Source organism: Hordeum vulgare, chromosome 6H (genome assembly GCF_904849725.1).
Source record: "Hordeum vulgare subsp. vulgare chromosome 6H, MorexV3_pseudomolecules_assembly, whole genome shotgun sequence".
Classification (NCBI taxonomy): domain Eukaryota; kingdom Viridiplantae; phylum Streptophyta; class Magnoliopsida; order Poales; family Poaceae; genus Hordeum; species Hordeum vulgare.
Genome location: NC_058523.1, coordinates 171,277,740 through 171,302,208, shown reverse-complemented (window position 1 = coordinate 171,302,208; position 24,469 = coordinate 171,277,740).

Below are 24,469 nucleotides of genomic sequence, written 5' to 3'. Positions count from 1 at the left end.
CCTATATATCAATCTTTACCTCCGGACCATTCCGGAGCTCCCCGTGATGTCCGGGATGTCATATGGGACTCCGAACAACTTTCGGTCACCAACATACATAACTCAATAATATCAAAACATTACCGAACCTTAAGTGTGCAGACCATGCGGGTTCGATAACTATGTAGACATGACCGAGACACTCTCCGGTCAATAACCAATAGCGGGACCTGGATGCCCATATTGGCTCCTACATATTCTACGAAGATCTTTATCAGTTGAACCTCTATGTTAAGGATTCAGTTAATCTCGTATACTATTCCCTTTGTCCATTGGTATGTTACTTGCCCGAGATTTGATCGTCAGTATCTCCATACCTAATTCAATCTCGTTACCGGCAAGTCTCTTTACTCGTTCCATAATACAAAATCCTGTGACTAACTCCTTAGTCACATTGCTTGCAAGGCTTGTTGTGATGTTATATTTCCAAGTGGGCCCTAGCGACACCTCTCCGTCATACGGAGTGACAAAACCCAGACTTGATCCATACCAACCCGACAAACACCTTCGGAGATGCCTACAGAGCAACTTTATAGTCTGTGACAGCCCGAGACCGACGCTCGAGAAGATTCCCCTTTTATTCCCTTGTCACCATGTGTTTTATTTTGTTTGTTGCATTCATCATGTCATCATGCCATCATGTCGTTTTTTTTTCAACTCAAATGCATAAATGGTATGGATCCTTGGTCCATTTAAATCAAGGGAATTCACATGGTGAATTCTCTATATAACATATCCTCCCAATATCATTAGGGGGCTATAATGAAATATTATAATCATAACACACTTGCAATTTAACTCCATTATTTCTATCTTAATTCTCGCCTTCAACATTGCCCATAATTCTTTTGCTTAAGGTCCAGCCACCCTCTTAAATTCCACCATCCATAGTTCATTTAAAAGGGAGTTTGAATTCAAGCATAATGAATTTAATTATTTATGTTTGGTATTTTTTTACTTCCTTCAGAAATGTTCATCTTGTTCCCATAAATCATATTTATTATGTAGGGTGACCCTCCTAAATTTCTTCCCTTTTGACATTGGTTTGGTCAGGTTTTAAATTCACGCAAGCACGAGTTAGTTCAAACTTGTGTAAATTTATTTCCTGTAAAAATCTCCAAACTATTTTTTTAAATAGAGTATATTTTTTTATGGGTCCTAAAAAAATATTTCTCCAACTCTATTTCTCTCTCTACCTCTCGTTTTCTTTTTCTCCAAATCTGTTCATTGAATTAATGGCTAGGAATATATAACACAGCAGGCCCACTCTTACCTGGTTGACCCCAGCCCATTAAGCCCACCACCCCTTCTTCTTCCTACGTCACCTCCTTGTACGAACCCATGGAGAACCGTCTGATCTCCTTGGCTCCGTTCCGATTGTTGCCGTACCGCCCCTTCCTCCTCTTAGCCACCCCCTAGGGCGCCCGTGCAACCCTAGCTTCCTCCCTTTCCCCCTCTCCGCCGCCATCTCCCTCTCCCCTCCATTTCCCCCCCTTCTCCTCGATCTTCTTCTTCGTCAGGTAGGTAGGCGTGAGGTTCACAGAAGAGTCGGAGGTTCAGAGCCTCCCCCCTCGCGTTGTGGTGGGGACTGGTCGTGATGGTCGGGCCACGTGCTCGAGGGCGTCTGCGCCGTTCCATTCCCGCCCTAGGGTGGCCAGAGCACCTTCAACGCCTCGGCCTCTACCTCGTCTCCGCCCGCGCCGGCAGCCGCTCCCCTGCGACTCGAGCTCGCTTAGATCGGCCTCCTCGCCCGATCTCCTCTCCGATCCCTTCGGTGAGCCCTCCCCTTCCCCGTGCGTGTATGCCTGTGCGTAGTCCTTGCCGGTAGTCAGAGTAGATGCCTCGCATCACAGGTTAGGAGCGAGCCCTACTCGAGCTCGACGCCTCCGCCGTGCCCAGCTCCTTAGAGCCTCGTAGCCCCGGGAATGGAACCCCCCAGGGTTCCCGCACCCCCGTCGGTAGTTCCTCGCCGCCGTTGTTGCCTCACCGCTCGCCGGCGTCGATCTCTCCTCCTCAGCAGTTCCAGTCTGGAGGTAGAAGAAGGGCGCCCGTGTTCTTAGTTTATCTCGGGCCGATCCTGTTTCAGTTCAAAAAACCCCACCTAGTCCGACTGGTTTGAGCGCCGCGCAGAGACTGCGAGGTCTCGGGTTCGAGACCCAGCGCCCCCCTTTTTATCTCTGCGATTTTCGTTTTCCTGTGCTAGCTAGAAGAGTCTGCATATGTGCATTTCTTTCTCTGTTTTAGCAGTAACACTTCACCATCGTGGTGGCAACCAAGCCACTGCAATGCCAGTAGATCGAGGGTTCGAGCCCCTCGCGCGCCCCTTTTTAATTGGGTTTTATTTTAACCTGTTGCACTGCCTGCATAGATAGCATAGGTAGGTAACTCCCCCTGTCAGGGCAGTGAACCGAGCCTAGCTCAGTGGTGTTTTCCCTGATGTGTTGCAAGTAGGTAGTGGGTTCGAGTCCCCTACTCCCATGTTATTTTTCCCCTGTGTTTCTAGTGGCTTGCTGTAGTGTGCCTATGACAGTGGGTCCAAAGCCCACATGCCATACTAGGGGCCCTGGTGTGTGACCAGTGGGACCCCCTGAGGATTAAATTAATTTTGTTTGTTTAGTTTTGAGTTGTATATCCAAATCTGGAATATTCCAGAAGAGGAATATGCCAAATCTGGCATATCAAGAACATCCTCTGTTCTTGTTATTAACGGAGTTTGATCATGTGTAGTTTTTCCTTTGTTGTTTCTGATGTTTCCTACATGCATATATAGCAGTGTAATATATGGATTTGGGGTAGAAGAACCCAGTAAATCCAATGGAGGTAGTAGTTTCCAATTTTGGGCAGTCCTGCTGAAGTGTCAACTCATGATGAGGTGGCACTTGTTTACCGATGTAGGATGGTTTAAGTGCATCATTAGGTGTTGGGCATCCATGCATCATATTGGGTAGTGCATCCGGTTGTGCATGTGCTGTGGTGAATATTGTGTGTTGATTCTTGTTTCCATTTGCTTCGTCTCGTTAGAGTTCCGCAAGCGTGTCGGAAAAGTGAGGATCCGTTCGACTACGTCGGTTCGTCTGCTTCACGGAGTCATTCTTCTCACAAGCGGGATCTCAGGAAAGATGACCATTTCCCCAGATACCATTACTATCATTGCCATGCTAGTTTTACCGCTTCTATCGTTATGTCTTGTTGCCTACCACATGTTAAATACCAGCCTCTCAACAATGCCATGAAAACTTCAACCTGTTCGACCTAGCAAACCACTGATTGGCTATGTTACCGCTTGCTTAACCCTGTTGTTAGCGTTGCTAGTTGCAGGTGCAGTTGCTTCCATGTGATAACATAGGTTCCTTGTCATATCACCATATTTAGTGCTATTTAATATAATACACCTATATACTTGGTATAAGGTGGAAGGCTCGGCCTTTCTAGCCTGGTGTTTTGTTCCACCTTTGCCCCCTTAGTTTTGGCTACCGATGTTATGTTCCATAAACGAGCGCTCCTAACACGATCGGGGTTGTTATGGGGACCCCCTTGATAATTCGTTTTAGATTAAAGCTGGTCCGGCAAGGCCCAACATTGGTTCTACATTTGCCCAACATAATAATTTTGTTAATATTGAAATGCATAGGGCGTCATGAACCCGAGGAGTAATTTTACATAAACAGGGGGGGCCAGTGCTGATGGTGTTGGTCCCAAACGGTCTGCCTGTCGGGCCACCACGGGGAAACTCGAGGTTTGTCACCCATAGCTAGTTCCATCCTTCGTGTCCTGAGAACGAGATACGCGGCTCCTATCGGGATCGTCGACACGCCGGGCGGCCTTGCTGGATTAGTTTTACCTTTGACGAGATATCTTGTGCATCGGGATTCCGGTGATGCTTTGGGTAATCTCAGAGTTGAGGTTTTCCACTAGGGAATCCGACGAGATCGCGAGCTTCGTGATTGAGGATTTCTATGCGGCTTGTGGTAATTTGTGATGGACTAGTTGGAGCACCCCTCCAGGGTTAAGTCTTTCGGAAAGCCGTGCCCGCGGTTATGTGGCAACGTGGAAACTCTGTTTAGCACCAGTTCTAGATAACTTGAAGTTAACTTAATTAAAACTTGCCAACTGTGTGCGTAACCGTGACTGTATCTTTCATGAGTTCCTTCTCCGATCGAGGACACGGTGGGGTTATGTCTGACGTAGGTAGGTGTTCAGGATCATTCATTTGATCATCTGTAGTTCACGTCTGCTATGCGTAGATCTTCCCCCTCTTACTTCTTGTACTCGTAAGTTAGCCACCAAATATATGCTTAGCCGCTGCTGCAACCTCACCACTTAACCATGCCTCACCCATTAAGCTTTGCTAGTCTTGATACCTTTGGAAATGAGATTGCTGAGTCCCCTGTGGCTCACAGATTACTACAACACCAGTTGCAGGTACAAGTAAAGATTACTTGACGCGAGCGCGTTGATTGTTCATTAGGAGTTGCTTCTTCTTCCTCTTCTTCATCGATCTAGGATGGGTTCCAGGCCGACAACCTGGGATAGCAAGGATGGACGTCGTTCTTATTTTGTCGTTTGTTTTCGTCCGTAGTCGGACCCTGCTCTTACTCTTGATGAATATGTAATGTACTGGTGTGACTCTGATGTAGCTTGTGGCGAGTGTAAGCCAAGTCTATATATCTCTTCTTTTTAGTACATGTACTTATAACGATATCCATTCTTGTGACACGACGAGATGCGCTTCTATCCCTGACGAGGCCCTCATGCCAAATTGAGGATAGGGTCGCATCTTGGGCGTGACAAGTTGGTATGAGAGCAGTACCGACCTAGGAGCCCCCTTGATTGATCGAACTTGGCCGAGTCGAGTCTAGTGAAAAACTACTTTGAGTCTAGTTATATATCAGAGAGTAGGATTCTTTTTTCTCCTCTTCTATGCTCTGGTGAGGAATCTTGACGTAATAATTTACTCTACTTCTCTTCCCACTCAAAAAAAATTTAGGATCACGCGGATTTTTTTTTGGAATCTATATGATGCCGATGTGACGGAGTTCTGTCTTGGTGCCTCCTGTCTGACTTGATTTTCGTCCGGGGAGTTGAGCTCCAGGGGATTCTTGAACACATCGTTATCATTCAGATTTCTTAATAACTCAGAACGAAGGATGTTCGTAATTACTTCAATACTAGTAGTGGCGAGATAACCCTGATGTCCCCAGTACTGGTGCAGATTGTTCGGGAGTACTGCCATACTTTGTATCGTTGTGATCACGAGGGTCTGTTGTAGATGAAGGTCCGAGATTCTGGTTGTGTGTTGACGGATGTGATACAAGTGATGGGTTAGTATAGGAGTTGTGTGAATATTACTCCTTGTATCCGTGTACCAGATTGCATGACCAGATATTTCGGGAATTCATAGGTGGGAATTCAAGTAGTTACTTATAGGACATTCTTCCAACAAATGCATGATGTTAGGTTGGGGTTTGACATCTAGTGGATTTGTTTGTTCACGGTCGACTTACAGCGGTACACGTTGTGTCTTAAAGAGTCCTTCTAGCTTGCTATGACTCGGGGACGCTTCGTATGTCGGGTGCACTGGCTTGCACTTGATGGCTACTATAAAATCGAGCCCGTGCGATCTTGTCCACGAAAATATCGGACGAAATCTTTCTCATGAGTTTGTTCTGGCTTGTTTCATAAGCCACACCTTTTGTTTTTGTTGAATATGGTAATTCATGTTGCTTCGATGTCAAGTGGTGATTTCAGATCTTTCCTAATCCGTGTTCTCATATTTTTATGTGAGAGTGCTAATCCTTTTGCTCAATCAATTGTCTCATCAATTTTGTCAACCGGAGTCGTCATGTTAATTCTTTTCCAACCGGTGTGCTTCTCTGCAACTGAATTCAAACTTCTCCAGTTGTTGCAGATCGTTCTCTCTTTTCATACGGAGTTCATCTCATCTGTCCCAAGTCGTCTTTGTTTTTCCCCGCCCTCCCACCCTTTTCTTTAGTGATTCAATTTTCGTCCAAGTGTCTTCTTTTAAGTGTTGTTGTTGTCGCTATCTCTTCTTCCTTTTGTAGCCGGTGATTCATTGTGAAGATTCTCACGAGCTTCATGTTCATCTTTATTCATTCTTGTCATCTTTTCTGGTGAATTCAGTTCAAGCTATCCGTGTTCAGTATATCCTATTCATCCTTGTAATTCTTTCCTATGTTGGAAATTCTTATCAACCCATGTTGTTATTCTATTCCATCTATTCTATCCGGAGTGTTGAAGATATTTCAGAACTCCTGATTCTCGATCCTTCAATTATTTTGATGTGCTCAACCCCATCAAGTTTTCTTTATAGCGGTGCAATATCTCTCTTCCAAGCAATCTTTTCTAACGGTGGTTTCTTTGAGTGGGCCCATAACCCACATGTTTTCCCAGGATCTTTCGTGACTCTTTAATCTTTTCCGGAGATCTCTAAATCTTTTCAACTATGACGTAAGCATGAATTTCATCAGTCATATTACTTCTTCAGGATCAATTAGAATTAATTCTCTTGTTTGGCTCAACCTTTCATTCTTCTTTATTCCGGAGTGTCTCAGTAATTCTTGGTGTTGTTCTCGTCATCATTCTCAGCTTGCAAATTCGAAGGAGTGTTTCTCTCAATCTTGGTCTATTCTCTTGGATATTCGTCATTTCAGCTTCGTGTATCCTCTCATTTGTTGTCAATCATGAGTATCCCTTTCTTGCTATCCGGTGCATTTCTGAATTGTTTCATTCTCGATCCTCCGAAGGCCATCATTTTAGAAGATTTTGTTTGTTCTCAGCTTGCAGCTTTCGTTCTCAAATTCTTCTCCATTGTTGTCTCTTCGTTCGTCTCTCAATTATACCGGTGCCTTGTTCTAGTTTTTCCCTCAACTGGCGCATGATCTCTTCATTCTCATGTATCTCCATTCATTCATGGTTGCCTCATTATTTCAATTCTCACCGGTGTCTCCTTCAAGAATTATTCTAGTTTGTGCTCATATCTCTCCTCAATCTTTTTAGAAGAATAAGTTGTATGCTAGATCCGTTGCTTGTCATCAATTTAATTTGATGAAGGTTGAGCATAACATAATTCTTATTCTTGTTCTTCCTTCTTCCAAGAGATTTCAATTCTTCTTCCGAAGTGGCTCTTGATATCAATTCCTTTTCTCTAGTGTTCTTATCTTTCTTTTCCGGAGTTCTAAGTTTTATCAAGTATCTCTTTGTGAAGCTTCATCTAAATCTTTGCAAGGTCATAATCTTATTATTTTTCTACCTTCTTATCGTTGCATCATTCATTTGTTTACGGTGGTCCTTCATGGTGGTTCATCAAGGTTACAATTCGTTCTCAAGTGTTCTTCAAGATTCTTGTTGGAGAACCTCAAGTATCCTTTCTCTTGCATTTATATGTGCAGTTGTTCTTCCTTTATCTTTTGAGGTGGTATTATAGCATTCTTGTTAGTGTAGGAGCCTCGAAGAGAATTCCTTTCAAGAATGAGATAATTAAACCCACCAATTCTATGATCATGAGATATTTTCAACCCATGATTTCTTCATTGAGCTATCTTGGTTTGGACTTCACCTAAAGCTTTCCTATGGATTGTGCTATTATGGTGCTTGTCATTAATCCAAGTTCTCAAGGTATCCTCTTGGTGTAAGAAGTGTTCATATCTTGTTGCTCCCAATCTGTCCTTGTTTCTTTAGTGGGTGGTTGTCACCTCATAAATGTGAGATGATTTTCATAAGCCCACTACTATCTTGTTCTTTTCGTTGTTGGTTTTCCAACTACTATGTCAATTTCTGTTCGGAGGCTCTTCAATTCTATTGTGATGATAGTTGGCATTCTTTCTTCATTCTCTTCTTCCGCTTGAGCTAGTTCATATTCTTTTGTTCCGGAGGCATTGTGATGTTGCTCTTTTGGGTCTATTATGTTGTTCTATCAAGATCATGGTGTTCCCTTGTTCTATTTACTTGTTTGTTGTGAATATTGTCTAATTCTCTCTTCGTATCGAATTTTTTGTCCCTTTTTCCTACCGAAGTGCTGCCGAAATTTTCCGTGAATTCTTGCTTCCTTCTCATATCAGTCCTCATCTCTCTGCAACTTTCAAGGATCGTTGGTTTCACTCGTTTGTCAAAGAAGCGACTAAGTTTTTACCTCGTGTTCTTTCTCACCCTCTCCCCCCTTTCATTCTTGGATCTCGGGGCGAGATCCTCTTGTAGTGTAGGAGAGTTGTGACAGCCCGAGACCGACGCTCGAGAAGATTCCCCTTTTATTCCCTTGTCACCATGTGTTTTATTTTGTTTGTTGCATTCATCATGTCATCATGCCATCATGTCATTTTATTTTTCAACTCAAATGCATAAATGGTACGGATCCTTGGTCCATTTAAATCAAGGGAATTCACATGGTGAATTCTCTATATAACATACCCTCCCAATATCATTAGGGGGCTATAATGAAATATTATAATCATAACACACTTGCAATTTAACTCCATTATTTTCTATCTTAATTCTCGCCTTCAACATTGCCCATAATTCTTTTGCTTAAGGTCCAGCCACCCTCTTAAATTCCACCATCCATAGTTCATTTAAAAGGGAGTTTGAATTCAAGCATAACGAATTTAATTCTTTATGTTTGGTATTTTTTTACTTCCTTCAGAAATGTTCATCTTGTTCCCATAAATCATATTTATTATGTAGGGTGACCCTCCTAAATTTCTTCCCTTTTGACATTGGTTTGGTCAAGTTTTAAATTCACGCAAGCACGAGTTAGTTCAAACTTGTGTAAATTTATTTCCTGTAAAAATCTCCAAACTGTTTTTTTAAATAGAGTATATTTTTTATGGGTCCTAAAAAATATTTCTCCAACTCTATTTCTCTCTCTACCTCTCGTTTTCTTTTTCTCCAAATCTGTTCATTGAATTAATGGCTAGGAATATATAACAGAGCAGGCCCACTCTTACCTGGTTGACCCGAGCCCATTAAGCCCACCACCCCTTCTTCTTCCTACGTCACCTCCTTGTACGAACCCATGGAGAACCGTCTGATCTCCTTGGCTCCGTTCCGATTGTTGCCGTACCGCCCCTTCCTCCTCTTAGCCACCCCCTAGGGCGCCCGTGCAACCCTAGCTTCCTCCCTTTCCCCCTCTCCACCGCCATCTCCCTCTCCCCTCCATTTCCCCCCTTCTCCTCGATCTTCTTCTTCGTCAGGTAGGTAGGCGTGAGGTTCACAGAAGAGTCGGAGGTTCAGAGCCTCCCCCCTCGCGTCGTGGTGGGGACTGGTCGTGATGGTCGGGCCACGTGCTCGAGGGCGTCTGCGCCGTTCCATTCCCGCCCTAGGGTGGCCAGAGCAGCTTCAACGCCTCGGCCTCTACCTCGTCTCCGCCCGCGCCGGCAGCCGCTCCCCTGCGACTCGAGCTCGCTTAGATCGGCCTCCTCGCCCGATCTCCTCTCCGATCCCTTCGGTGAGCCCTCCCCTTCCCCGTGCGTGTATGCCTGTGCGTAGTCCTTGCCGGTAGTCAGAGTAGATGCCTCGCATCACAGGTTAGGAGCGAGCCCTACTCGAGCTCGACGCCTCCGCCGTGCCCAGCTCCTTAGAGCCTCGTAGCCCCGGGAATGGAACCCCCTAGGGTTCCCGCACCCCCGTCGGTAGTTCCTCGCTGCCGTTGTTGCCTCACCGCTCGTCGGCGTCGATCTCTCCTCCTCGGCAGTTCCAGTCTGGAGGTAGAAGAAGGGCGCCCGTGTTCTTAGTTTATCTCGAGCCGATCCTGTTTCAGTTCAAAATCCCCCACCTAGTCCGACTGGTTTGAGCGCCGCGCAGAGACTGCGAGGTCTCGGGTTCGAGACCCAGCGCCCCCCTTTTTATCTCTGCGATTTTCGTTTTCCTGTGCTAGCTAGAAGAGTCTGCATATGTGCATTTCTTTCTCTGTTTTAGCAGTAACACTTCACCATCGTGGTGGCAACCAAGCCACTGCAGTGCCAGTAGATCGAGGGTTCGAGCCCCTCGCGCGCCCCTTTTTAATTGGGTTTTATTTTAACCTATTGCACTGCCTGCATAGATAGCATAGGTAGGTTACTCCCCCTGTCAGGGCAGTGAACCGAGCCTAGCTCAGTGGTGTTTTCCCTGATGTGTTGCAAGTAGGTAGTGGGTTCGAGTCCCCTACTCCCATGTTATTGTTCCCCTGTGTTTCTAGTGGCTTGCTGTAGTGTGCCTATGACAGTGGGTCCAGAGCCCACATGCCATACTAGGGGCCCTGGTGTGTGACCAGTGGGACCCCCTGAGGATTAAATTAATTTTGTTTGTTTAGTTTTGAGTTGTATATCCAAATCTGGAATATTCCAGAAGAGGAATATGCCAAATCTGGCATATCAAGAACATCCTCTGTTCTTGTTATTAACGGAGTTTGATCATGTGTAGTTTTTCCTTTGTTGTTTCTGATGTTTCCTACATGCATATATAGCAGTGTAATATATGGATTTGGGGTAGAAGAACCTAGTAAATCCAATGGAGGTAGTAGTTTCCAATTTTGGGCAGTCCTGCTGAAGTGTCAACTCATGATGAGGTGGCACTTGTTTACCGATGTAGGATGGTTTAAGTGCATCATTAGGTGTTGGGCATCCATGCATCATATTGGGTAGTGCATCCGGTTGTGCATGTGCTGTGGTGAATATTGTGTGTTGATTCTTGTTTCCATTTGCTTCATCTCGTTAGAGTTCCGCAAGCGTGTCGGAAAAGTGAGGATCCGTTCGACTACGTCGGTTCGTCTGCTTCACGGAGTCATTCTTCTCACAAGCGGGATCTCAGGCAAGATGACCATTTCCCCAGATACCATTACTATCTTTGCCATGCTAGTTTTACTGCTTCTATCGTTATGTCTCGTTGCCTACCACATGTTAAATACTAGCCTCTCAACAATGCCATGAAAACTTCAACCTGTTCGACCTAGCAAACCACTGATTGGCTATGTTACCGCTTGCTTAACCCTGTTGTTAGCGTTGCTAGTTGCAGGTGCAGTTGCTTCCATGTGATAACATGGGTTCCTTGTCATATCACCATATTTAATGCTATTTAATTTAATGCACCTATATACTTGGCATAAGGTGGAAGGCTCGGCCTGTCTAGCCTGGTGTGTTGTTCCACCTTTGCCCCCTTAGTTCCGGCTACCGGTGTTATGTTCCATAAACGAGCGTTCCTAACACGATCGGGGTTGTTATGGGGACCCCCTTGATAATTCGTTTTAGATTAAAGCTGGTCCGGCAAGGCCCAACATTGGTTCTACATTTGCCCAACATAATAATTTTGTTAATATTGAAATGCATAGGGCGTCATGAACCCGAGGAGTAATTTTACATAAACAGGGGGGCTAGTGCTGATGGTGTTGGTCCCAAACGGTCTGCCTGCGGGGCCACCACGGGGAAACTCGAGGTTTGGCACCCGTAGCTAGTTCCATCCGTCGTGTCCTGAGAACGAGATACGCGGCTCCTATCGGGATCGTCGACACGCTGGACAGCCTTGCTGGATTAGTTTTACCTTTGACGAGATATCTTGTGCATCGGGATTCCGGTGATGCTTTGGGTAATCTCAGAGTTGAGGTTTTCCACTAGGGAATCCGACGAGATCGCGAGCTTCGTGATTGAGGATTTCTATGCGGCTTGTGGTAATTTGTGATGGACTAGTTGGAGCACCCCTGCAGAGTTAAATCTTTCGGAAAGCCGTGCCCGCGGTTATGTGGCAAAGTGGAAACTTTTTTTAGCACTGGTTCTAGATAACTTGAAGTTAACTTAATTAAAACTTGCCAACTGTGTGCGTAACCGTGACTGTCTCTTTTGTGAGTTCCTTCTCCACTCGAGGACACGGTGGGGTTATGTCTGACGTAGGTAGGTGTTCAGGATCATTCATTTGATCATCTGTAGTTCACGTCCGCTATGCATAGATCTTACCCCTCTTACTTCTTGTACTCGTAAGTTAGCCACCAAATATATGCTTAGCCGCTGCTGCAACCTCACCACTTAACCATGCCTCACCCATTAAGCTTTGCTAGTCTTGATAACTTTGGAAATGAGATTGCTGAGTCCCATGTGGCACACAGATTACTACAACACCAGTTGCAGGTACAGGTAAAGATTACTTGACGCAAGCGCGTTGATTGTTCATTAGGAGTTGCTTCTTCTTCCTCTTCTTCATCGATCTAGGATGGGTTCCAGGCCGGCAACGTGGGATAGCAAGGACGGACGTCGTTCTTCTTTTGTCGTTTGTTTTCGTCCGTAGTCGGACCCTGCTCTTACTCTTGATGAATATGTAATGTACTGGTGTGACTCTGATGTAGCTTGTGGCGAGTGTAAGCCAATTCTATATATCTCTTCTTTTCAGTACATGTACTTGTAACGATATCCATTCTTGCGACACGACGAGATGCGCTTCTATCCCTGACGAGGCCCTCGTGCCAAATTGAGGATATGGTCGCATCTTGGGCGTGACATAGTCACCCAGTTATGTTGTGACGTTTGATACACACAAGGCATTTCTCCGGTGCCCGGGAGTTGCTGATCTCATGGTCATAGAAACACATACTTGAAATGCAGAAAACAGTAGGAATAAACTGACACGATCATATGCTACGTCCATAGTTTGGGTCTTGTCCATCACATCATTCTCCTCATAATGTGATCCCCTTATCAAATGACAACTCATGTCTATGGTCAAGAAACCTTGACCATCTTTGATCAACGAGCTAGTTCATTAGAGGCTCACTAGGGACAGAGTGTTGTCTACGTATCCACACATGTATTTGAGTTTCCAATCAATACAATTCTAGCATGGATAATAAACGATTATCATGAACAAGGAAATATAATAATACCTAATTTTTAATCTTCGCTAGGGCATATTTCCAACAGTCTCCCACTTGCACTAGAGTCAATAATCTAGTTCACATCACTATGTGATTTACACCCAATAAGTTCTGGGGTTTAATCATGTTTGCTTGTGAGATAGGTTTTTAGTGAACGGGTGTGAACCTTTCAGATATGTGTGTTCTTTACAAATCTTTATGTCATCCTATTGATGCGGCTACCATGCGCCATTTGGAAGCATTCCAAATGACTGCTCCACTATACGAATCTAGTTTGCTACTGAGAGTCATCTGGATTAGTGTAAAAGCTTGCATTGTCGTAACCCTTTACGGCGAACTCTTTTATCAGCTCCATAATCGAGAAAAATTCCTTAGTCTACTAGTTACTAAGTATAACTTTGACCGCTGTTCAGTGATTCATTCCTGGATCACTCTTTGTACCCCTTGACAGACTCATGGCAAGACACACATCAGGTGGGGTAAACAACATGGCATACTATAGAGCCTATGGCTATGGCATAGGGGACGACCCTCGTCCTTTCTGTTTCTTCTGCCATGGTCGGTCTTTGAGTCTTACTCAAATTCACACCTTACAATAAAGTCAAGAACTTCTTTGACAGAACCATTTTGAACTCTTTCAAATTTTTGTCAAGGCAAGTCTTTGTTGAAAGTTTTATCAAGCATCTTGATCTATCTCCATAGGTCTTGATGCTCAATGTTCAAGTAGCTTACTACACGTTTTCCTTTTAAAAACACCTTTCAAACAACCCTATATGTTTTCCAAAACATCTACATCATTTCCGATTAATAATCTGTCAAATACATATACTTATCAGAAAATCTATAGTGCTCCCACTCACTTTCTTGTAAATACAAGTTTCTCATAAACTTTGTATAAACCAAAAACTTTGATCATCTCATCAAAGCGTATATTCTAACTCCAAGATGCTTGCTCCAGTCCATAGAAGGATCGTTGGAGTTTGCATACTTGTCAGCATCCTTAGGATCGACAAAACCTTCTGGTTGTACCACACTTGTCAGTCCGATTCAACTAGAGTTGGAGAAACCGTCACTTGCCAGTCATCTTTGAGCAAAGGGGGTTACTCGTAACAATGAAACCAGTCTCTCGTAAGCGTACGAGTAATGTCGGTCCAAGCCGCTTCAATCCAACAATACCGCGGAATCAAGAAAAGACTAAGGAGGGCAGCAAAACGCACATCACCGCCCACAAAACCTTTTGTGTTCTACTCGAGAAGACATCTACGCATGAACCTAGCTCATGATGCCACTGTTGGGGAACGTCGCATGGGAAACAAAAAATTTCCTACGCGCACGAAGACCTATCATGGTGATGTCCATCTACGAGAGGGGATGAGTGATCTACGTACCCTTGTAGATCGTACAGCAGAAGCGTTTAGAGAACGCGGTTGATGTAGTGGAACGTCCTCACGTCCCTCGATCCGCCCCGCGAACAATCCCGCGATCAGTCCCACGATCTAGTACCGAACGGACGGCACCTCCGCGTTCAGCACACGTACAGCTCGACGATGATCTCGGCCTTCTTGATCCAGCAAGAGAGACGGAGAGGTAGAAGAGTTCTCCGGCAGCGTGACGGCGCTCCGGAGGTTGGTGATGATCTTGTCTCAGCAGGGCTCCGCCCGAGCTCCGCAGAAACACGATCTAGAGGAAAAACTATGGAGGTATGTGGTCGGGCAGCCGTGAGAAAGTCGTCTCAAATCTGCCCTAAAAGCCCCATATATATAGGAGGAGGGAGGGGGATCTTGCCTTGGGGTCCAAGGGATCCCCAAGGGGTCGGCCGAGCCAGGGGGGAGGACTCTCCCCCCCCCCAAACCGAGTCCTACTTGGTTTGGTGGGAGGGAGTCCTTCCCCTTTCCCACTTCTTCCCTTTTTTTTCTTTCCTTTGATTTTTTCTCTCTTGGCGCATAGGGGATTGGTGGGCTGTCCCACCAGCCCACTAAGGGCTGGTGTGACCCCCCCAAATGCCTATGGGCTTCCCCGGAGTGGGTTGCCCCCCTCCGGTGAACTCCCGGAACCCATTCGTCATTCCCGGTACATTCCCGGTAACTCCGAAAACCTTCCGGTAATCAAATGAGGTCATCCTATATATCAATCTTCGTTTCCGGACTATTCCGGAAACCCTCGTGACGTCCGTGATCTCATCCGGGACTCCGAACAACATTCGGTAACCAACCATATAACTCAAATACGCATAAAACAACGTCGAACCTTAAGTGTGCAGACCCTGCGGGTTCGAGAACTATGTAGACATGACCCGAGAGACTCCTCGGTCAATATCCAACAGCGGGACCTGGATGCCCATATTGGATCCTACATATTCTACGAAGATCTTATCGTTTGAACCTCAGTGCCAAGGATTCGTATAATCCCGTATGTCATTCCCTTCGTCCTTCGGTATGTTACTTGCCCGAGATTCGATCGTCAGTATCCGTATACCTATTTCAACCTCGTTTACCGGCAAGTCTCTTTACTCGTTCCGTAATACAAGATCCCGCAACTTACACTAAGTTGCATTGCTTGCAAGGCTTGTGTGTGATGTTGTATTACCGAGTGGGCCCCGAGATACCTCTCCGTCACACGGAGTGACAAATCCCAGTCTTGATCCATACTAACTCAACCAACACCTTCGGAGATACCTGTAGAGCATCTTTATAGTCACCCAGTTACGTTGCGACGTTTGATACACACAAAGCATTCCTCCGGTGTCAGTGAGTTATATGATCTCATGGTCATAGGAATAAATACTTGACACGCAGAAAACAGTAGCAACAAAATGACACGATCAACATGCTACGTCTATTAGTTTGGGTCTAGTCCATCACGTGATTCTCCCAATGACGTGATCCAGTTATCAAGCGACAACACTTGCCTATGGCCAGGAAACCTTGACCATCTTTGATCAACGAGCTAGTCAACTAGAGGCTTACTAGGGACAGTGTTTTGTCTATGTATCCACACAAGTATTGTGTTTCCAATCAATACAATCATAGCATGGATAATAAACGATTATCATGAACTAAGAAATATAATAATAACTAATTTATTATTGCCTCTAGGGCATATTTCCAACAGTCTCCCACTTGCACTAGAGTCAATAATCTAGTTCACATCACCATGTGATTCCAACGAATCCAACACCCATATAGTTACGGGGTCTGATCACGTCTTGCTCGTGAGAGAGGTTTTAGTCAACGGTTCTGAAACTTTCAGATCCGTGCGTTCTTTACAAATATTTATGTCATCTTATAGATGCTGCTACTACGTGCTATTCGGAAATGCTCCAAATATCTACTCTACTATACGAATCCGTTTCATTACTCATAGTTATTCGGATTAGTGTCAAAGCTTGCATCAACGTAACCCTTTACGACGAACTCTTTAACTATCTCCATAATCGAGAAAAATTCCTTAGTCCATTAGTTACTAAGGATAAATTTTGACCGCTGCTAGTGATTCAATCATGGATCACTCTCTGTACCTCTCAACATACTTTGAGTCAAGGCACACATCAGGTGCGGTACACAGCATGGCATACTTTTAGATTCTATGGCTAAGGCATAGAAGACGACCTTCATCTATTCTCTTTATTCTGCCGGGGTCGGGTTTTGAGTCTTACTCAAATTCACACCTCACAACGCAACCAAGAACTCCTTCTTTGCTGATCTATTTTGAACTCTTTCAAAAACTTGTCAAGGCATGCATCTTGTTGAAACTTCTATTAAGCGTTTTCGATCTATCTCCATAGATCTTTGATGCTCAACGTTCAAGTAGCGTAATCCAGGTACTCCTTTGAAAACTTCTTTCAAACAACCTTGTATGCTTTACAGAAATTCTACATTACTTCTGATCCACAATATGTCAACCACATATACCTATCAGAAATTCTATAGTGCTCCCACTCACTTCTTTGGAAATACAAGTTTCTCATAAACCTTGTACAAACCCAAAATCTTTGATCATCTCATCAAAGTATATATATTCCAACTCCGAGATGCTTGCACCAGTCCTTTGAAGGATCGCTGGAGCTCGCATACTTGCTAGTATCTTTAGGATCGACAAAACCTTCTGGTTGTATCACATACAATGTTTGCTCAAGAAAACCGTCGAGAAAACAATGTTTTGACATCCTACGTGCAATATTTCATAAATAATGCATCAACAACTAACATAATTCTAACAGACCTTTAGCATCGCTACGAGTGAGAAAGTCTCATCATAGTCAACTGTTAGATCTTGTCGAAAACATCTTTGCGACAAGTCGAGCTTTTCTTAATAGTGACATATCACCATCATCGTCTGTCTTCTTTTAAAGATCCATCTTTACTCAATAGTCTTATGACCATCAAGTAGTTCTTTCAAAGTCTACACTTTGTTTTCATACATGGATCCTCTCTCGGATTTCATGGCTTCCAGCCATTTGTCAGAATCTGGGCCCACCATCGCTTTCTCCATAACTCGTAGGTTCACTGTTGCTCAACAACATGACCTCCAAGACAGGGTTACCGTACTACTCTGCAGCAGTACGCGACCTTGTCGACCTACGAGGTTTGTAGTAACTTGATTCGAAGCTCAATGATCACCATCATCAGCTTCCACTTCAATTGGTGTAGGCACCACAGGAACAACTTCCTATGCCCTGCTACACATTGGTTGAAGTGATGGTTCAATAACCTCATCAAGTTCTACTACCCTCCCACTCAATTCTTTCGAGAGAAACCTTTCCTCGAGAAAGGATCCGTTTCTAGAAACAAACACTTTGCTTTCGGATCTGAGATAGGAAATGTACCCAACTGTTTTGGATATCCTATGAAGATGCATTTATCCGCTTTGGGTTCGAGCTTATCAGACTGAAACTTTTTCACATAAGTGTCGAAGCCCCAAACTTTCAAGAAACGACAGTTTAGATTTCTCTAAACCTCAGTCTATACTGTGTCATCTCAACGGAAATACGCGGTGCCCTATTTAAAGTGAATGCGGTTGTCTCTAATGCATAACCCATAAACGATAGTGGTAATTCGATAAGAGACATCACAGCATGCACCATACTAAATAGTCCGTGGCTATGACGTTCAGACACATCATCACACTATGATGTTCCAGGTGGCATGAACTGTGAAACAATTTCCACATTGTCTTAACTGTGTACCAAAAACTCGTAACTCAGATATTCATTTCTATGATCATATCGTAGACAGTTCATCCTCTTGTTACGACGAACTTCACTCTGAAACGGAACTGAACTTTTCAGTATTTCAGACCTGTGATTCATTAAGTAAATACTCCTGTATCTACTCAAGTCGTCAGTGAAGTAAGAACATAATGGTATCCACTGCGTGCCTCAGCACTCATTGGACTGCATACATCAAAATGTATCACTTCCAACAAGTTACTATCTTGTTTCATCTCAATGAAAACAAGGCCTTGCTCATGTGGTATGATTTGCATGTCACTAGTGATTCGCAATCAGGTGAGTAAAGATCCATCAGCATGGACCCTCTTCATGCAATTTATACTAACATGACTCAAGCGGTTGTGCCACAAGTAAGTGGTACTATTATCATTAACTCGTATCTTTTGGCACCAATGTGTAACACTACAATCGAGATTCAATAAACCATTGAAGGTGATTATTCAAGCAAATAGAGTAACCATTATTCTCTTTGAATGAATAATCGTATTGCAATAAACACGATCCAATCATGTTCATGCCTAACGCAAGCACCAAATAACAATTATTTAGGTTCAACACCAATCCCGATGGTAGAGGGAGCGTGCGACGTTTGATCATATCAACCTTGGAAACACTTCCAACACGTATCGTCACCTCGCCTTTAGCTAGTCTCCGTTTATGTCGTAGCTTTCATTTCGCGTTACTAATCACTTAGCAACCGAACCGGTATCCAATACCCTTGTGCTACTAGGAGTACTAGAAAAGTACACATCAACATTATGTATATCAAATATACTTCTCTCGACTTTTGCGAGCCTTCTTATCTACCAAGTATCTAGAGTTGCTCCGCCTCAGTGACTGTTCCCCTTATTACAGAAGCACTTAGTCTCGGGTTTGGGTTTAATCTTGGGTCTCTTCATTAGCGCAGCAACTGTTTTGCCGTTTCACGAAGTATCCCTTCTAGCCCTCGCCTTTCTTGAAACTTAGTGGTTTTCCAAACCATCAACTATTGATGCTCCTTCTCGATTTCTACTTTCGCAGTGTCAAACGTCGCGAATCGCTCAAGGATCATTGTATCTATCCTTGATATGTTATAGTTCATCACGAAGCTCTCAAAGTTTGGTGGCAGTGACTTTTGGAGAACCATCACTATCTCATCTGGAAGATTAGCTCCCACTTGATTCAAGTGATTGTCGTACTCAGACAATCTGAGCACATGCTCAACGATTGAGCTTTTCTCCTTTACTTTGTGGTCAAAGAATCTTGTTGGAGGTCTCGTACCTCTTAACAAGGGCACAAGCATGAAATCACAATTTCATCTCTTTAGAACATCACTTATGTTCCGTGACGTTTTAAAACGTTTTCGGTGCCTTGCTTCTAAGCCATTAAGTACTTTGCACTGAACTATCGTGTAGTCATCAGAAACGTGTATGTCGGATGTTCACAGCATCCACAGACGACGCTCGAGGTGAAGCACACCGAGTGGTGCATTAAGGACATGAGCCTTCTGTGCAGCAACGAGGACAATCCTCGGTTTTACAGACTCAGTCTGCAAAGTTTGCTACTATCAATTTTCAACTAAATTTTCTCTAGGAACATATAAAAACAGTAGAGCTATAGCGCAAGCTACATCGTAATTCGCAAAGACCATTAGACTATGTTCATGACAATTGGTTCAATTAATCATATTACTTAAGAACTCCCACTCAAAAAGTACATCTCTCTAGTCATTTGAGTGGTACATGATCCAAATCCACTATCTCAAGTCCGATCATCACGTGAGTCGAGAATAGTTTCAGTGGTAAGCATCTCTATGCTAATCATATCAACTATACGATTCATGCTCGACCTTTCGGTCTCATGTGTTCCGAGGCCATGTCTGCACATGCTAGGCTCGTCAAGCTTAACCCGAGTGTTCCGCGTGCGCAACTGTTTTGCACCCGTTGTATGTGAACATTGAGTCTATCACACCCGATCATCACGTGGTGTCTCGAAACGACGAACTGTAGCAACGGTGCACAGTCAGGGAGAACACAATTTCGTCTTGAAATTTTAGTGAGAGATCACCTCATAATGCTACCGTCGTTCTAAGCAAAATAAGGTGCATAAAAGGATTAACATCACATGCAATTCATAAGTGACATGATATGGCCATCATCACGTGCTTCTTGATCTCCATCACCAAAGCACCGGCACGATCTTCTTGTCACCGGCGCCACACCATGATCATCCATCAACGTGTTGCCATCGTGGTTGTCGTGCTACTTATGCTATTACTACTAAAGCTACATCCTAGCAAAATAGTAAACGCATCTGCAAGCACATATATTAGTATAAAGACAACCCTATGGCTCCTGCCGGTTGCCGTACCATCGACGTGCAAGTCGATATTTCTATTACAACATGATCATCTCATACATCCAATATATCACATCACATCGTTGGCCATATCACATCACAATCATACCCTGCAAAAACAAGTTAGACGTCCTCTAATTTTGTTGTTGCATGTTTTACGTGGTGACCAAGGGTATCTAGTAGGATCGCATCTTACTTACGCAAACACCACAACGGAGATATATGAGTTGCTATTTAACCTCATCCAAGGACCTCCTCGGTCAAATCCGATTCAACTAGAGTTGGAGAAACCGTCACTTGCCAGTCATCTTTGAGCAAAGGGGGTTACTCGTAACGATGAAACCAGTCTCTCTTAAGCGTACGAGTAATGTCGGTCCAAGCCGCTTCAATCCAACAATACCGCGGAATCAAGAAAAGACTAAGGAGGGCAGCAAAACGCACATCACCGCCCACAAAACCTTTTGTGTTCTACTCGAGAAGACATCTACGCATGAACCTAGCTCATGATGCCACTGTTGGGGAACGTCGCATGGGAAACAAAAAATTTCCTACGCGCACGAAGACCTATCATGGTGATGTCCATCTACGAGAGGGGATGAGTGATCTACGTACCCTTGTAGATCGTACAGCAGAAGCGTTTAGAGAACGCGGTTGATGTAGTGGAACGTCCTCACGTCCCTCGATCCGCCCCGCGAACAATCCCGCGATCAGTCCCACGATCTAGTACCGAACGGACGGCACCTCCGCGTTCAGCACACGTACAGCTCGACGATGATCTCGGCCTTCTTGATCCAGCAAGAGAGACGGAGAGGTAGAAGAGTTCTCCGGCAGCGTGACGGCGCTCCGGAGGTTGGTGATGATCTTGTCTCAGCAGGGCTCCGCCCGAGCTCCGCAGAAACACGATCTAGAGGAAAAACTATGGAGGTATGTGGTCGGGCAGCCGTGAGAAAGTCTTCTCAAATCTGCCCTAAAAGCCCCATATATATAGGAGGAGGGAGGGGGACCTTGCCTTGGGGTCCAAGGGATCCCCAAGGGGTCGGCCGAGCCAGGGGGGAGGACTCTCCCCCCCCCCAAACCGAGTCCTACTTGGTTTGGTGGGAGGGAGTCCTTCCCCTTTCCCACTTCTTCCCTTTTTTTTCTTTCCTTTGATTTTTTCTCTCTTGGCGCATAGGGGATTGGTGGGCTGTCCCACCAGCCCACTAAGGGCTGGTGTGACCCCCCCAAATGCCTATGGGCTTCCCCGGAGTGGGTTGCCCCCCTCCGGTGAACTCCCGGAACCCATTCGTCATTCCCGGTACATTCCCGGTAACTCCGAAAACCTTCCGGTAATCAAATGAGGTCATCCTATATATCAATCTTCGTTTCCGGACTATTCCGGAAACCCTCGTGACGTCCGTGATCTCATCCGGGACTCCGAACAACATTCGGTAACCAACCATATAACTCAAATACGCATAAAACAACGTCGAACCTTAAGTGTGCAGACCCTGCGGGTTCGAGAACTATGTAGACATGACCCGAGAGACTCCTCGGTCAATATCCAACAGCGGGACCTGGATGCCCATATTGGATCCTACATATTCTACGAAGATCTTATCGTTTGAACCTCAGTGCCAAGGATTCGTATAATCCCGTATGTCATTCCCTTCGTCCTTCGGTATGTTACTTGCCCGAGATTCGATCGTCAGTATCCGTATACCTATTTCAACCTCGTTTACCGGCAAGTCTCTTTACTCGTTCCGTAATACAAGATCCCGCAACTTACACTAAGTTGCATTGCTTGCAAGGCTTGTGTGTGATGTTGTATTACCGAGTGGGCCCCGAGATACCTCTCCGTCACACGGAGTGACAAATCCCAGTCTTGATCCATACTAACTCAACCAACACCTTCGGAGATACCTGTAGAGCATCTTTATAGTCACCCAGTTACGTTGCGACGTTTGATACACACAAAGCATTCCTCCGGTGTCAGTGAGTTATATGATCTCATGGTCATAGGAATAAATACTTGACACGCAGAAAACAGTAGCAACAAAATGACACGATCAACATGCTACGTCTATTAGTTTGGGAGGTAGACATCCTTGGGAGGACTCCTCGTCCACCCTTGGGCGCATGACCCCTATAGGAGTCGGCTGACCAGCCCACCAGGGGCTAGTGTGCCATCACTTAGGCCCATGTGCCCCCAGGGTGGGTGGGCCCCTCCCGATGGACCCCCCGGAACCCTTTTGGCACTCCGAGTACAATATCGAAAACACCTCAAACATTTCCGAAACTAGAATACCACTTTCCTATATGTAAATCTTTACCTTCAGACCATTCTAGAGCTCCTAGTGACGTCCGAGATCTCATCAAGGACTCCAAAAAACCTTCGGCCACAAATACAACAAGTCAACTATGTCTATATTGTCTGTGAATGTTAAGTGTGCAGACCCTACGGGTTTGAGGATTATGCAGACATGACCGAGATGCCTCTATGGTCAATAACCAATAGCGGGACCTAGATGCCCATATTGGTTCCCACATATTCTATGTATATCGTTATTGGTCGAACCAACGATGTCAAAGATTCAACTAATCTCGCATGTAGTTCCCTTTGTCCATCGGTATATTACTTGCCCGAGATTCGATCGTTGGTGTCTACATACCTAGTTCAATCTCGTTATCGGCAAGTCTCTTTACTCGTTCCGTAATACAAGATGTCGTGACTAACTCCTTAGCCACATTGATTGCAAGCTTATGTGGTGTTATATTACCGAGTGGGGCCCGAGATACCTCTGTGTCATATGGAGTGACAAATCCAATCTTGATCCATGCCAACGCCATAGACACCCTCAGAGATAACTATAGAGCATCTTTATAGTCACCCTGTTATGTTGCGACGTTTGATACACAAAAGGAATTCCTCCGATTTCAGTGAGTTGCATGACCTCATGGTCATAGGAACAGATACATTCACATGCAGAAAGCAATAGCAGTAAACTAGACACGATCAAATGTTATGCTTAAGGTTTGGGTCTTGTCCATCACATCATTCACTTAATGATGTGATCCCTTTAGCAAATGAAAACTAATGTCTATGGTTAGGAAACCTTAACCATCTTTGATCAACGAGCTTGTCCAGCAGAGGCATACTACAAACACTTTGTTATCTATGTACCAACACATGTATTTGAGTTTCCAATCAATACAATTATAGCATGGTAATAAAGGATGATCATGAACAAGAAAATACGATAATAACTAATGTATTATTGCCTCTAGGGCATATTTCAAACAGTCTCCCACTTGCACTAGAATCAATAATCTAGTTCACATCACCATGTGATCAATACCCTATGAGTTCTGGGGTTTGATTATGTTTTGCTTGTGAGAGAGGTTTTAGTCAACGAATCCGCAACATTCAGATTCGTGTGTACTTTGCAAATCTCTATGTCATACTATAGATGATGCTACCATGCTGCATTTGGAACTATTCCAAATGACTACTCCATATACGAATTGGGTTTGCTAATCAGAGTCATTCGTATTGGTGTCAAATCTTGCACCGACGTAACCCTTTACGACAAACTCTTTTATCACATCCATAATCGAGAAACATTTCCTTAGTACTATAGTTATTAAGGACAACTTTGACCGTTTTCCAGTGGACTACTCCTGGATCACTCTTCTACCCCTTGATAGACTCATGGCAAGGCACACACCAGGTGTGGTACTCAACATGGCATACTATAGAGCCTACGGATAAGGCATAGGGGATGACCTTCGTCCTTTCTATTTCTTCTGCCGTGGTCGGTCTTTGAGTCTTACTCAAACTCACACCTTACAATATAGTCAAGAACTCCTTCTTTGACTAACCATTTTGAACTCCTTCAAAATCTTGTTAAGGTATGTCTTTATTGAAAGTTTTATCAAGCGTCCTGATCTATCTCTATAGATCTTGATGCCCAATATTTTAAGTAGCTTCACCCAGGTTTTCCTTTGAAAATCTCCTTTCAAACAACCCTTTATGCTTT